We start from the raw sequence: 10,926 nt of genomic DNA, 5'->3' as shown, positions 1-10,926 counted from the left end.
CAAGGCATCATTTTATCTGTCATTTGCTTTATTAAATCATTGCGTATAGGCTGAAATTATGAGCATTCTGTGATGATGAGTGTTTCATGCCTGTTGTAACAAGCACCTTCAATGTGTCCATGACATAGAATGGAAAAACAGATATATAATAAAATCAATATACTCAATAACATTTTTTGAGTGATGTTTAGACGGCAGTCAAAATAAAATAAACTGAGAGAATAGTTAGTATACACCCTGAATATATTTTTTACACCTTGCAAGAAAGTTCATAATATGGTTATGGTTATTAGAGGTAATGGATCTATAAAGATATGCATATTAATTACTTGAGAATTAAAGGGTATTCATTTGGGTACTTTCTTGATGTGTGCCTACGTCATCAGGCTCTGTTCTAGTGTTTTGACAGCCAAAACAAAACAAGCAGCTTCTTCAGAAAACATGGATATAGCCCTGTATGTAAAGGACTATACAAGTGGTTAAGTTCGACAGCTGCTAATCAAAAGGTTGGCAGTTCTAATCCACCCGCTGTTCCTTGGAAATCCTATGAGGCAGTTCTACTCTGTTCTAGAGGGTCACTGTGAGTCAGAATTGAACCGACAGCAACAGGTTTGTTTGTTTGTTTTTGATACAAGACTCAAGGTCACTCTTAATTATTCATTACAAATGTAGAAGCTAAAAGCCACTGAATGTCATAGGCAATATAGCTGCCATTGCAAAATGTCGTTTTATGAAAACATTTCAGAATTCCAGTAAATCTACTTTTCCAAGTGTCATTTCCTTGTGGAACACTCTGATATGTTTGGAAAAGGTAAGATGGTGGAAAAAGTATATGGGGAGGGATTGTTTTGAATCCATCTTCCACAGTATTTTCTCCATTAATCCATACTCTTTTGGAATTGTTACTTATGAAAAGCAGAATGGCATAAAAGTGTGGTTTACATATATTAATGTCCAAACAAAGTTTTGGGGGATACCAGGTTCAGTAGATTTTTTCTAATTCAGAAGATATACTCATGGCATCTAACTAACTTATCTTCCTTCCATATCACAGTTATATATTACACCATCAAAGACTGATTTGGTTTGCATATTGGCCTCTTTAATCACATCTAGTGGGTTTAAAGTGAAGAAAAGGAAATTTTAAGCCAGATAAATGATTCATTTTATGCTCAATAAATAGATATCTGAAACAGATTAAACAATTTGATTAATTGCAGACATCATCACCCTGAATTTTGTGCAAGGATAGATTGAATAACTCCTTCTTGGGAATCTTTTTTTTAGGGAACTTATGTTTTCAAATGGAAACCCTGGTGACATAGTGATTAAGAGGTCGGCTGTTGACCAAAAAGTCTGGAGTTCGAATCCACCAGGCACTCCTTGGAAACCACATGGACTGTTCTACTCTGTCCTTTGGGGTCGCTATCAGTTGGAATCGACTCAATGGCAATGCATTTGGTTTTCGTTTTTCGGTTATGTTTCAAATAGGAACTTTGTCAGACGGCCTGAACTAATCCTTCTATATTTCTCCTTGGGATTCTACAGAAATGGAGAAAATTTAATATCAAAGGCTTTAATCTGTCCTAGACTGTCTACAATCCTCACTGTTACTTTCCAGTCTCTCACTCTTTACGTCACACCCTTCTCACGCATCTACAAATGACTGATGGCAAATATTATTATCCGAATACCATACTACAAAGGTTTGCAGGCGGTGTGTTAATAAAACCAAAACCAAACCAAACCCATTGCCATCGAGCTGATTCTGACTCATAGTAAACCTATAGGACAGACTAGCACTGTCCCATTGGGTTTGAAAAGAGTGTCTGGTTGATTCGAACTAATGACCTTTCATTTAGCAATCGAGCTCTTAACCACTGCACCACCAGGGCTCCAGTGGGCTAATATTATAGGTGAATTCTTATATCTTGACTCCTTTCTTCAGCCTTTGTACTGAAATCCCTAAACATGAACGTGGCTGCTGATTTGGGTATACGTAATACATAGCAAACAGACTGATACAAACTTTTGATAGGGGCTGGTTAACTGCATTTGCAAAAAAAGAGCAGTAATAATGCTCAGTGACTCAATAAGTGGGAGGTGCTCTTTTAAAGATGGAGACAGCAGCTTTTAACCTTCCTAGTAAATCCTCCCCAGAAACATGCTAGGAGCCAGGGATGCAATGCCACTCTAAATCATTATGCTATTTCATAAGTCACCCTCACACACCCCAGTTTTCACCATGAAAAAGATAGTATCAGAATAGACTATCTCTATGGTTCTTTTCAGCTGGCAAATTCTGTCTCTTTGTGTCTGTGATTCTAAACCCAAAACAAAACAAAACAAACCCATTGCCAAGTTGATTTCAAATCATGGTTACCCCATGTGTTACAGAGTAGAACTGCTCTATAGGGTTTTCTTAACAGTAATCATTATGGAAACCGATCACCAGGCCTTTCTTCCTTGGTGCTGTGGAGTGGGCTCAAGCCTCCAATCTTTAGGCTAGCAGTTAAGTGCTAACAGTTGGTGCCACCGAGGGACCTATATAAGATTCTACTGCTGTGTACCCATCCCCAATATTGAAGATATTAAAAAAAAAAAAAAGATGAATGACTTAATCTTCCTACAAAAGGACTACACTGCACCTCTAGGCTGGTTGATCTGATATGGCTGTGACAATGAAATCAGCTAATACCATAAGTTATAAAAAGCCAAATGCCTTTAAAAATCGCTCCTTTGATTGACCTCCTAGTTTGCATTCACACTTTTATGTGCACTTTGTAATAAAAAAAAAAAAAAGTGGTTATCCAACTTTATTTGTGCTCAGATAAATAAAAAGTAGACTTCAAAGCAGTAACATAACTCAACTACAGAATGGTGAAAATGAAAATGATGGACAATATCGGATACCGGTAAGGATGTGGAGCAAACGTAGCTCACACTTTGATAGAGGAAGTGGGAATTGGCATCCCTCGTTGGAAAACTGTATGGCAATACCTATATACATATACATGTCCTGTGACTCAAAATCCCGTTTCTAACTTTATACCAAAGATAAATAAGTGAATATTTACCATAAGACATGTACGAAAATATTAACAGTCACATTGTCTGAATGGCAGAAAAGTAACAACTCAAATTTCTATCAAAACATTAAAGAATGAATTGATTAACATTTTCTTAGAGTCAGATAGAATATATTAGACTTTGGAGTCCGTAAAGTTTCTGTCACAGCCACTCATATCTGCCCTCATTTGACAAAACGGGAATAGGCAATAATACATAAATGAATGAGGGGACAGTGTTCCAGTTAAACCTTATGGGTCATAGTTTACCTACCCCTGCACTGGATTAGATAAATAATGTATGGTACATTAGTACATTAGAATACTACTCGGCAAGGAGAATGAATAAACTACCAGTAACTGTAACAACATGGAGACATCTCACAAACGTATTGCTGAGCAAAAGAAACCAGAAATAAAAACATAAAAACTATATGATTTCACTTCTAAATAGTTCAAGGTGGAGCCCATGGACAGTCTCCAAAAAGGTGATAATGTTCTCTTTTTTGGTCAGTGTTCTGGCTGCAGGGACGCTTCTGAAAATTAATTTGCTGTACAATTTATTACTTGACAAATATCTATGTGCATATTGTACCTTAGAATGTACCCCATACATAGTCTATTCAGTATGAGATTGTATGCAACAGAATAGTCATGATTATTTTTATATCTCTAGCAATTTCTTGCACACAGTACGTTTTCACATTATGTTTGTAAAATAATCACACCAATTTTCACAGACTATTTCAGTAAATAATGATCCTTTATGTTACTAAAAATGTGCTGCCTTGATAAGAACAGTGATATTCTTATAAACTCATAGGCTCTGCTAGTCTTGTTTCCAGCACCATGGATACTGAGAGACTCTGGTTCTCTTTGGGGCCAGTATCGTGCACTGAACTTCTTTCCTAATAGCCATGCTTCAGTGCCAGAGAACTATTTTCCAAACTAAGAAGTTTATACATTGACAATTGCTTACATAGTAGTATGTTAAGAACACTGGTGACACCAGGGAAGCTGTTTAGACAGTGACAACGATCAGGCGGAAAGCACAAGTGAGAAACCATAAATTTCTTCTCTCAGCAGAACTTATCTTGAGGAGAGCTGCCAGAGCTGTTATGATGAAGACATATGACAGAAGAAATGTTAGAAGACATATCGCTTCAAACAAACTAGCAAAGACCACCAAAACTATGCCATGCATATAGGTGTCAGCGCAGGACAGTGAAAACAGTGGGGAGACATCACAGAAGAAATGGTTAATTTCTTTGGAGCAGAAAGTGAGATGGAAGGTGTTAGTGGTGTGAATAATGGAGCTCATGGTGCCCCCCAGAAATGCTCCCACTGCAAGCTGGCAACAAATTCTCTTGGACATAATAATGGTATAAAGCAGTGGGTTGCAGATTGCTATGTACCGGTCATAAGCCATGGCAGCCAAGAGGAAAGATTCTGTATCAACCAAAGAAATGAAAAAATAGAACTGTGCAGCACACCCATTGTAAGAAATTGTCTTCTTATCAGAAACCAAGTCCACAAGTAATTTGGGAGCAATAACAGAAGAGTAACATGTATCTATGACAGACAATATGCAGAGTAAAAAGTACATAGGGGTGTGCAGGTGGGAACTGATTGTGATTAATAAAATCATCCCAAGTTTCTCCATGAGCGTCGCAGAGTAGATGGAAAAGAACACAGCAAAAACAAGTCTCTGAAGTTCTGGGTGGTCACTAAATCCCAGGAAGAAGAACTCAGTCTTCACTGTGCCATTCACTTCCTCCATCTGTTTGCAGTTCTTCTTGGTTTCTGGAGAAGTGACAGAGTAATGATGACAGTGTTAAATAATAACCTGGACATTGACAAAAAAATAAAATTCAAATTAAAGTGCCAAAATAAATAGACCAATCATTCTAAAATCTACTGTTGCATCCTTATAGCACCTAGTCATGTCTGCAGTTAATCCAACATAATGGATAGGTTTTCGAATATTTTAGCAAATATAGAAATTTATATATGTTTTTAGCTAAACTGCCAAGAGTGCCACTTCTCATTCCTTAAAGCTACTTGTTCCCACATTAAATGGCACCATGCTCAAGCTGGTTGCTGACTCTAAAATTGGGCTTCATCCTTAATTCTCCAACTCTCTCCTCCACCACACTCTGTGCATACAAAATTTCCCAACTAAACATCTCACCTCTGTCCAGTCCACTCAACGCCCCCTACCATATTAATCACTGTTTCTTTCATTTCTGCCCTTATCTGTGCACAAGCCAATTTACCAGCTGCTCCATCTCCAGTCTTGTCTGATGCAATCTGTTCTCCCCTCATTCACTGTACTCCAGTCACACAAACTCCCTGTAATGCCCTACAATCTTGCCTCCCTCAGCTGGGCCACTGCTTGTCTCTACAGTGTGTTGGTGGATCTAAGGGGAAGTTGCCACCTCTGGAATGATGTGGCCTCACATGCCTAGAGCTTGGTTACCAAACACAAACCCTTTGCCCTTTTGACTCATAGCGACCAGGATGACACTTTTGTGCAAAGGAAAACGTACACTTATTTAGGTTGCCTCAATCCTTTGCAGAGAACACCTCAGCTAACATAGAACAACAGGATTTTGGTTAACAATCACTCACCTAGGCTGATGCTTTGGTGAAGTGCTGTATGTGCTCTGTGCTTTTTAAGTAAGCACTAAATCGATTTCCAAAGTGATTGTACCATTTTACATTCCCACCAACAGTGTATAAGTGTTCCAGTCTCTCCACAACCTCTTCAACATTTATTATTTTGTGTTTTTTGCATTAATTCTAGACTTGTTGGGGTGACACAGTATCTCATTGTAATTTTCATTTGCGTGTCTCTGATGGCTAATGATCGTGAGCATTTCCTCATGTGTCTGTTAGCCATCTGAATGTCTTCTTTGCTGAAGTGGCTGTTCATATCCTTTGCCATTTTTTAAATGGGTTATTTGTCTTTTTGTTGTTGAGGTTTTGCAGTATCTTGTAGATTTTAGAGATTAGACGCTGATCGGATTTATTGTAGCCAAAAATTTTTTCCCAGTCTGTAAGCTGTCTTTTTACTATTTGGTGAAGTATTTTGATGAGCATAAGTGTTTGATTTTTAGGAGCCCCTAGTTATCTAGTTTCTCTTCTGATGTTTGTGCATTGTTACTTACGGTTCGTATTCTGTTTATACCATGTATTAGGGCTCCTAACGTTGTCTCTATTTTTTCTTCCATGATCTTTATCATTTTCGATTTTATACTTAGGTCTTTGATCCATTTTCAGTTAGCTTTCGTGCATGGTGTGAGCTATGGGTCTTGCTTCATTTTTTGCACTTGAATATCCAGTTATGCCAGCACCATTTGTTAAAGACACTGTCTTTTCCCCAGTTAATGAACTTTGGGCCTTTGTCAAATATCAGCTGCTCATAGGTGGATGAATTTACATCTGGATTCTCAATTCTGTTCCATTGCTCTATGTATCTGTTGTTGTACCAGTACCAGGTTGTTTTGACTACTGTGGCAGTATAATCAGTTCTAAAATCAGGTAATGTGAGGACTCCCGCTTTGTTCATCTTCTTCAGTAATGCTCTAATTATTCGGGGCCTCTTCCCTTTCCATATGAACTTGGTGATTTGTTTCTCCATCTCCTTAAAAAATGCCTTTGGGATTTGGATCAGGCTTGCATTGTATCTGTAGATGGCTTTGGACGGAATTGACATTTTCACAATGTTGAGTCTTCCTATCCGTGAACAAGGTATATTTTTCCACTTACGCAGGTCTGTTTTGGTTTCTTGCGGTAGTGTCTTGTAGTTTTCATTGTATAGGTCTTTTAAGTCTCTGGTTATGTTTATTCCTAAGTATTTCATTTTCCTGGGGGCTATTATAAATGGTATTGATTTGGTGATTTCCTTTTCCAAGTTCTCTTTGTTGGTGTAGAGGAATCCAACTGATTTTTGTGTTTGTCTTGTATCTTGATACTTTGCTGAAATCTTCTACTAGTTCCCGTAGTTTTCTTGTGGATCCTGTGGCATTTTCTGTGCATAAGATCATATCATCTGCAGATAGAGATACTTTTATTTCTTCCTAACCAATTTGGATGCCCTTTATTTCTTTTTCTAGCCTAATTGCTCAGGCTAGGACTTCCAGCACAGTGCTGAATAAGAGTGGTGATAAAAGGCATCCTTGTCTGGTTCCCATTCTCAGGGGGAATGGTTTCAGACTCTCTCCATTTAGGATGATGTTGGCTGTTGGCTTTGTATAAATGTCCCTAATATGTTGAGGAATTTCCCTTCTATTCCTATTTTGCTGAGAGTTTTTATCATGAATGGGTGTTGGACTTTGTCAGATGTCTTTTCTGCATAGACTGATAAGATCATGTGGTTCTTGTCTTTTGTTTTATTTACGTGATGGATTGCATTAATTGTTTCTCTAATGTTGGGACATCCCTGCATACCTGCTATAAATCCCACTTGATCGTGGTGAATTATTTTGTTTGATATGTTGCTGAATTCTATTGGCTAGAATTTCGTTGAGGAGTTTTGTTGTGTCTATGTTCATGAGGGATATTGGTCTGTAATTTTCTTTTTTTGTGGTGTCTTTACCTGGTTTTGGTACAGGGTTATGCTGGCTTCATAGAATGAGTTTGGGAGTATTCCATCCTTTTCTATGCTCTGAAATACCTTTAGTAGTAGTGGTGTGAACTCTTCTCTGAAAGTTTGGTAGAATTCTCCAGTGAAGCTATCCGGGCCAGGGCTTTTTTTTTGTTATTGGGAGTTTTTTAATTACCTTTTCAATCTCTTCTTTTGTTATGGGTTTATTTAGTTGTTCTATCTCTGTTTGTTTTAGTTTAGGTAGGTAGTGAGTTTCTAGAAATTTGTCCATTTCCTCTAAATTCTCAAATTTTTTGGAGTACAATTTTTCATAGTATTCTGTTATGATTCTTTTAATTTCAGTTGGGTCTTTTGTGATATCGCCCATCTCATTTCTTACTTGGGTTATTTACTTCCTACCCTCTCTTACTTTTGTCATTTTGGCCAATGGTTTATCAATTTTGTTGATCTTTTCAAAGAACCAGCTTTCGGTATTGTTAACTCTTTCAATTGTTTTTTCTATTCTCTGTTTCATTTAATTCTACTCTAATTTTTGTTATTTGTTTTCTTCTGGTGCCTGAGGGCTTCTTTTGCTGCTCTCTTTCTACTTGTTCGAGTTGTAGGGTTAATGTTTTGATTTTGGCCCTTTCTTCTTTTTGGATATATGCATTTATTGCTATAATTGACCTCTGAGCACTGCTTTTCCTGTGTCCCAAATGTTCTGCTAGGATGCATTTTCATTCTCATTTGATTCTGTGAATTTCTTTATTCCATCCTTCATTTCTTTTATAGCCCATTAGTTTTTGAGCAAGGTGTTGTTCAATTTCCACGTGTTTTATTGTTTTTCCTTGCTCTTTCTGTTATTGTTTTCTCCTTTTATGGCTTTATAGTCAGAAAAGATGCTTTGTAATACTTCAGTGCTTTAGATTCTGTTAAGGCTTGCTTATGGCCTAGTATGTGTTCTATTCTGGAGAGTGTTCCATGTGCATTGGAAAAGAAAGTATACTTGGCTGCTGTTGGTTGGAGTGTTTGGTGTATGTCTATGAGATTAAGTTGGTTGATTGTGGCGTTTAGATCTACCCTGTCTTTATTGAGCTTTTCCTGGATGTTCTGTCCTTCACTGAAAGTGGTGTGTTGAAGTCTCCTACTACTATTGTACAGCTGTCTATCTCTCTTTTCGATGCTGTTAGAATTTGTTTTATATATTTTGAAGCCCTGTCATTGGGTGCATAAATATTTATTATGATTATGCTTTCCTGGTGTACTGATCCTTTAATCATCATATAATGTCCTTCCTTATCCTTTGTGGTGGATTTTACTTTAAAGTGTATTTTATCAGAGATTAATATTGTCACTCTTGCTCTGTTTTGAGTGTTGTTTTCTTGATATGTGTTTTTCTCTCCTTTGAGTTTTAGTTTGTGTCTTTAAGTCTAAGACGTATCTATAGTAGGCAGCATATAGACGGACTGTATTTTTTAATCCATTCTGCCACTCTCTATCTCTTTATTGGTGCATTTAGTCCATTTGCATTCAGCATAATTATTGGTAGGTTTTAGTTTAGTGTTGCCATTTTGATGTCTTTTTTTGTGTGTTGTTGGCAATTTTTTTATCCCACTTAATTTTCTGTGCTGAGTAGTTTTTCTTTATGTATTTTCTTTTCATATTTTTCACTGCGGTTGATTTTGTATTTACTGAGTCTTTATGTTTTTCTTGTTTTTTATTTTGCTATGTAGGATTATTAGTTTCCTTTATGGTACCTTAATAATTACTCCTGTTTTTCTAAGTTTAAACCACTTTTTTATTTCTTTATATCACCTTGACTTCCTCTCCATATGAAAGACCAATGACTACATTTTTTAGTCCCTCTTTTTTGTTTTAATGTTGTCATCTTTTACATATTGAAGTCTCTGTTTCCCTATTTTCAGCATTTTAGCTTTGATTTGTTTCTGTGACTTCCCTGTATGAGTTGATATCTGGTTGCTCTGTCCCGTGTCCTAGTCTTGGGTCGTTATTTGTTGTTAGTGATTTTCAAACTGGAGGACTCCCTTGAGTATTTCTTGTAATTTTGTTTTGGTTTTTACAAATTCCCTAAAATTCTGTTTAGCTGGAAATGCAATAAATTTACCATCACATTTGAGAGACAACTTTGCTCAATATATAATTCTTGGCTGTCAATTTTTTTCCTTCAAGGCTTTATATATGTTATCCCATTGCTTTCTTGCCTGCATGGTTTCTGATGAGTAGTCCGAGCTTAGTCTTATTGACTCTCCTTTGTAGATGACTTTTCGTTTATCCCTAGCCTCTCTTAAAATTCTCTCTTTATCTTTGGTTTTGGCAAGTTTGATTATAATATGTCTTGGTGACTTTCTTCTGGCATCTACCTTATGTAGGGTTCAATGAGCATCTTGGATAGATATATTCTTATCTTTCACAATATCTGGGAACTTTTCTTCCAGCAAATCTTCAACAATTCTCTCTGTATTTTATGTTATCCCCCCCTCTTCTGGTACTCCAATCCCTCCTAGGTTATTGACAGAATCTCACATAATTCTTAGGATTTCTTCATTTTTTTAAAATCACTTTATCTGATTTTTCCTCAAATAAATTGGTGTCAAGTGCTTTACCTTCAGTCTCACTAATTCTGACTTCCATTGCCTCAACTCTGTTCCTTTGACTTTCTAGTGAGTTGTCTAATTCTGAAATTTTATTGTTAAGGTTCTGGATTTCTGATTGCTGTCTCTCTGTGGATTCTTGCAGCCTGTTAAATTTGTCATTATGCTCTTCTCTAATCTTCTTAAGTTCCTCTATTGCTTTGTCTGTATGTTCCTTGGCTTGTTCTACGTTTTGACTGATCTCCTTCCTGATCTCTTGAAGAGTTCCGTATGTTAATCTCTTGTATTCTACCTCTGGTAATTCCAAAAAGTTCTCTTCCTCCAGAAAATTTCTTGATTCTTTGTTTTAGTGACTTGCTGAAGCCATCATGGTCTGCTGCCTGTTTATGTGATTTGATATTGACTTTTGTCTCCAAGCCATCACTAAGTTATTATATTTATTTATTTTATGTTTGCTTACTCTGTCCTAGCTTCTTGTTTTCTTTTGTTTCGATATGCCCAAATAGGCTGCTCGTGTGAGCTACTTTGGTTATTGGCACCTTTGAATCTATCACGTCCTGTCACCAGGTGGTTAGATCTATTACTAGGTATGTAAGCCCAGGAGTCTGTTTACTTTTCTTGTATGGATTCGGCTTAGGTGTCCAGGTAGTCAGTCACC

General features: G+C 37.0%; 1 pseudogene; it reads right to left on the bottom strand.

Moving 5' to 3' along the window:
- Positions 1 to 4,089: 4,089 nt before the first annotated feature.
- LOC101341536 (olfactory receptor 5I1-like) lies at positions 4,090 to 4,974 on the bottom strand (annotated as a pseudogene).
- Between the last annotated feature and the right edge of the window lie 5,952 nt (positions 4,975 to 10,926).

This window comes from Trichechus manatus, unplaced genomic scaffold, assembly GCF_000243295.1.
Source record: "Trichechus manatus latirostris isolate Lorelei unplaced genomic scaffold, TriManLat1.0 scaffold00236, whole genome shotgun sequence".
NCBI lineage: Eukaryota > Metazoa > Chordata > Mammalia > Sirenia > Trichechidae > Trichechus > Trichechus manatus.
This window is presented reverse-complemented; position numbering and strand designations above follow the sequence as displayed.